The following is a 5330-nucleotide window of genomic DNA, read 5'->3' on the forward strand; positions in this document are numbered from 1 at the left end:
TACATGTTAATTGTTATTTGAGGAGAAAACATGCTTAATTGATGTATGAGAAAAGTGATTTTATGATAGTTGATGTTTTGTGTATAAGCATGCTTATGTGAAATGGAATTTGTGCCTTTTATGTTTACTATATTAAATCAATATTGAATGAAAGCATGAATTATGCATTTTGAAATTTTTTATGGAAAGCATGTGTGAAATTCATTAGTTGAATTGTGGTTAGAAGCATGAAGCATTCATGCATCAATTGGGAAAGAAAAAGGGAAAAGTGTTTTCAAACAAGTGAAATTGCTTTAGGAAAATGTTTTCTAAAAGTGTTTGCGAAAACCCAAACGCCTAGGAGGCGCCTAGTGGTCCGTGGTGTTAGTGTGATCTAGAGGGGGTTAGAGAGAGAGAGAGTCTAGTGTGGTTGAGCTACCCGGACGACGCCATGGAGGTGTCATGTGGTCGCGGAAAAACTAGCCAACCTCTCTCTCGTGACTTCTTGCCTTGGATCGGATTGCACTAGCAGTTTAGAAGTTGAAACGGTATTGTTTCGAAAATGGGGAGCGACATTGCATGGCATGGCATTACATTGGCATACATTGTATATTTGGTAGTTAGACGACTTGCGTATGTATTTGTTAATATCACTGTTGCTTTACTTGCTTTCTCCGAGGCATGATCTCATTTACTTGTATTCTATTCCTTGTATGGATTCACAGGGTCGTAAGAGGTGTGTCTTAGACACTTCCTACTGAGCGGTTGGCTCACCCCATTTTATTATTAATATTTTTCAGGATATGGAAGGGAAGTGACAGACGACGCTTCTCCACAGGTTTTGACGGGTTAGTGGATTGTTTTAACATATTTTGTAGCTATAATTTGACGGGTTAGTGGATTGTTTTAACATATTTTGTAGCTATGATCCCATTATTATTATTATTATTATTATTATTATGTATTGACATAGGAAAGGACGGTAGTGCCCTTAGTTGATCTCGGGTTCGGGTAAGGACCCGGTTAGCGATTTGGACCCTTGGGTTTGGGTCGTTACAAATTTGGTATCAGAGCAATGGTTTGAAAACTAGTAGGACGAGGGGTAGAGGCCTACCTAGGGTTGTATGGAAGGTGGATTATATTGTTTATGTGCTTATGTGTTAAAGTATTTGTTATCTGAGAAGCATGCTTACTTGCTTAATTGCTTATGTGCTTACGGTTTTAAAAAGTATGCTTATTTGCTAAGTGTTCATATGCTTATGTGTTTAATTGTTAAGATGTGTGTTATATGGCCATGACAATGAAATGTATAAATAATTGAGAGCATATTATACGTGATATGATGGCAAGTAGTGAGTGTGGGTTATGACATGTAAATGGTGCATGGTAATGTGATGGACAGTTGAGCACGGGTTGTGTAAGTGGGTATTATAGGAAATGGTGATGGGGATGGATGGGATGTTTAATTTCACATAATAAATTAATGGACTCATTATTTAAAACTTATGTGATAGGACATGATCGTGTCAAGGTTTATGTCCATGTTATTATGTATATATATGTATATATATGTATATCGTGTATATGTACCTATATTTTTATGTGTATATGCTGTTGAACATGGGACTGGTTGTGTGAGTTTTGACCTGAGTAGGCAAAGAGCTCAGTTACTCCAGGGTTGTTGGGTGCCAGTTCTTATCGAACGAGTAGCTTGGACTTTAGCTCGTGGATTTAGCTATTCAGTGTATAGTCATTTTAATCTTCTTATTGCATTTTGTGTGGTGCTTAGAGCGTGATTTTAAAACGGGTTCATATTTTATAGCATGGTGTCTTTGTTGTGTGCAAGTTTCATGCATTAGTGGATGGGTTCGTGTGACCGTGGAGGTCAGGTGTACGAGTGAGGATTTTGAGGGAGAAAGGTATGACCTTAGAAGGTTAGTGTTTGTGACTTGGGTCACGGTTTGGTGCGAAGGTTCTTTTCGAACCGGTCGTGGTAGGTGTAACAGAGGTTGTTTGAGTCACGAATGTAGTCTATGGGTTATAAACGTGTATTTTGGGTATTCTGGTACAGTCTGAGGAAGCATGTTGGTCATGGTTGTTAAAGGGATTGTTAGATTCAGTAGGTCTAGTGTGACGTAGGCATTGACTGGAGTCATGCCAGTGTTGGGTGATTGACTATTTGATGTGATTCATTTCGTGGGTTATAAAAGTCTATTTTAGAGATTGGTTAGTTGAGGAGTGATTCCCATTTTGGATAGCTACAAGAGCGTGTTGCGGGTAATTGACTCTCGGTGAGTTAATTGCATGGCACGGTAGATGAGCGGGGTTATAGGTTGTCCTGATTGTCAAGAGAGTCTCGAGGTGGGGTATGGTGGTCAGTTTTAGCTATATAGTGCAAGATTGCACGATAAGACAGGTAGTATGTGGTCATCAGTATGTTTGGTCATTTGCGGATGAGGTGATAGAGGGTAAGTACTGTGTTGCTGTGTGCATTGTGTTTTAGAAATTGAAAGCTATGGACTGGAGTTGAATTTCATGTTGCGTTTAGGGCATGAGGAGATAGTGCTGGTTATTTGAGGATCCAAAGAGATGGATTTTCAATTGGAATGGTTAGGACGAGGGTGATCTCATAGGTTTAGCTGGTAGCCCGATTTAACTTTTGTCGGGCCAAGGGTGTTATGAGGAATGGTGAAGAGGGGAGGTAATGATGTTGAACCTAGAGTGTGAAGTTTTCTTGTTTAGGCACGTAGGTTGCCTTAGAAAGAGTGGTTTGAGTAGCCAGTTAAGCGTTAATGATTGATTGCATCGTTGATGGTTTTGAGAAAATAGTTGTGTGTTGAGCATTCTGGTTTTCGTGCTAATTTTTACTTGGAGATGTGTCGGCATGGCTTTGTCGTATAGAGGTTATTTTCTAGTGGTAAGTAGTGATCATTGTGGGGAGTATTAAGAGTAATGCCCATTCTTTTGTTATCATGGTGTTATCTTGAGGATGTTTGAGGAAGTCTGGTGGGATGATAGGTTTGAACCGTTGTTTGGGATGAGTGGCAGTAAAGGTGTTATAATGTGATGTTTAGTACTGATGAGTGGGGCGGTTTAAGGTATGATCCAAGGATGGTTTAAAGACTATGAGTTATTTGTTATGTGTTGTCAGGTATGTGATGGGGTTGTATGCATGGTCGAGGTGATTGTAGACGGTTTAGTCTTTAGAGTCAGTGAGGACGATGTTACCAGATAGGTACCTTTTTCTTTCGACTAGTAGTGGGTTGCTATGACTGAGGTTACGGATCTTGGGTGCACGTTGTTTGAGGAAGTGTCTCCTAGAAAGGCAGATATAGAATGAGTGATCTAATGTCATCGTATAGCATAAAGGTATAGCATAAAGGTTGTCATTTAGGAGTGACGAGTTCTAGATGGAACGAGACGCAGTGCCAAAGGGCTATGATTGTTTCTAGTGTGGTATGTCGGGAGCGTTGATGCTCTTGTCTGATGGTTGTGTCGTGAGTTGTATCTTAGTACTCGACGAATGGGTGGTAGGGATATGATTGGTTTTGGTTAGCATGGGTGTTGCGGGGTATCGTATGCGAGGTTTCTGTATTGATAGTGTATAATGATCCTTTAGTGGCTAGGTCACCTAGAATTGAGTTTGTAATTCCGTACGGGTATCCATTTGGTTCTTCTCTTTGTGTGTAAGGAGTTTAGTGCATCTCAGGTGAGATTGGGTGTTCATGGTTGGACAGTTGGTGTGTAGCATGTGACAAAGTATCGGGTACATTCAGGTACGAGTCGTCAGTCTCTTGTGAGAGCGGGGTTTGTTACCTTTTCCATTTGTTTTAGTCCTAGCAAGGACATCGTTTTTCGTGAGTCTTGTTTTCCATTTAAGAGTTGTGCGTGTCCGTGGGTGGACGGAACTGTGTGTGATTTGTTATGTTGTTGAGTTCATCGGTAAAGGTTTGGTTGATTTGGTCAACTCACTCCCACGGAGGGAGATAAAGTCATCGTTTTTTTTAGTAATGTTTATTTTGAGGGTGGTTTTGATGGCACGAGTTGTCAAATAGGGATTGTGTTTCCGATGTCTGGTACTTTCGGTGATGGTTAGGGGTGTGCCGTGAATTGTAAGCTTGAGACTGGTTAGGTTATGTGACATGAGTTATGTACTCGGATATTTTTACAGGCGTTTGATTCGAGCAGTGTCTTGAGGCCAAGTGTCAATGTTACCTTAGAACTATGTGATTAAAGAAAGTGAATGCATGATTGTATTGAGGAATAATAGGACTGATTGACTTTGGTTTTGAGATCTCAGGCATGAAATAGTTACATTGTGTGTTTTGATGAGGTAAGAATTGAATCGAGTAATGCTATGGAGTTGTTTACCTAGTATGGGTGTTAAGAGGAGATTAGAGATCTTTTATGCTAGTTGATGACTGTGGTATTTGGTACCGTATTGCTTTTAGTTTTTTTTTTTTTATGGTTGTTTGATTAAAGTATGATTGGGATTTTTAGAGTAGGTATATGATTGTATAGTTATTGAGGTTACGTAGGACGATGGATTGATAGTGAGTTGATCTCATGGTTGTTTTGTAGACTGTGTAAGAGTGTGTTTGAGGTTAGACTTGAGGATAGGAACGACGTCTGTGTTGAGACTGGATTGATGACGAGAATGGCCTGGCCAACCATTTCTCCTGAATCAGTCCCTTTGTAGCACGATGTCGGGTCAAAGGTCAATGATTGTTTCAATTTGCCAGGGGCAGTAAGAGCATGGTATCGTGTGTTATGTCGGCGTGACGGTGTGGATTCGGGTGGTTAGTCTCGGGTGACGAGGTGTGTTAGGTGGGACCAAGTATCCGATAAAGGTTTGTGGTGCGACCACTTGATTATCGATGATCAGTTTTGAGGATTGTGTCCTGAGTATGGGATAATGCGCTGTACTATTTTAGTGACTAATGTCTATGTAGCCGTTGGGGATTCATTGTTTAGCAATCTTGAGGTTATAGGTGTAATGATTGTCGTATAGTGGGGGTAGTAGTCATTGGTAAGATTATGTGATGGTGTAGATATGTATTAGATGGCAAGTATTGGTTTGATAGTGACATGTAGATTTGAGTTTGAGCTTGATTGTGAGATGGACGGGGTTCTTTGTCTGGAGTTTTGTGTGTCCTTTTAGGGAGGAGTTGTGATTGGATATTGTTGTGTTCGGTGGTCTAGAGACCGTTCTTTTTCCGGGCTTCGGAGTCTTGCGTAACAGAGTATAATGAACTAATGTCCGTTGAAAGTAGGATGTAGGGCCTAGTTGATCTCGAGTTCTGATGTCGTGAGTAATGAGTACCTTCATAGGTGGTGAGCATTGTGTTTTT

This window comes from Cornus florida, unplaced genomic scaffold, assembly GCF_030987335.1.
Source record: "Cornus florida cultivar Cherokee Brave unplaced genomic scaffold, ASM3098733v1 CherokeeBrave_3.0.0_Hap2_Chr09, whole genome shotgun sequence".
NCBI lineage: Eukaryota > Viridiplantae > Streptophyta > Magnoliopsida > Cornales > Cornaceae > Cornus > Cornus florida.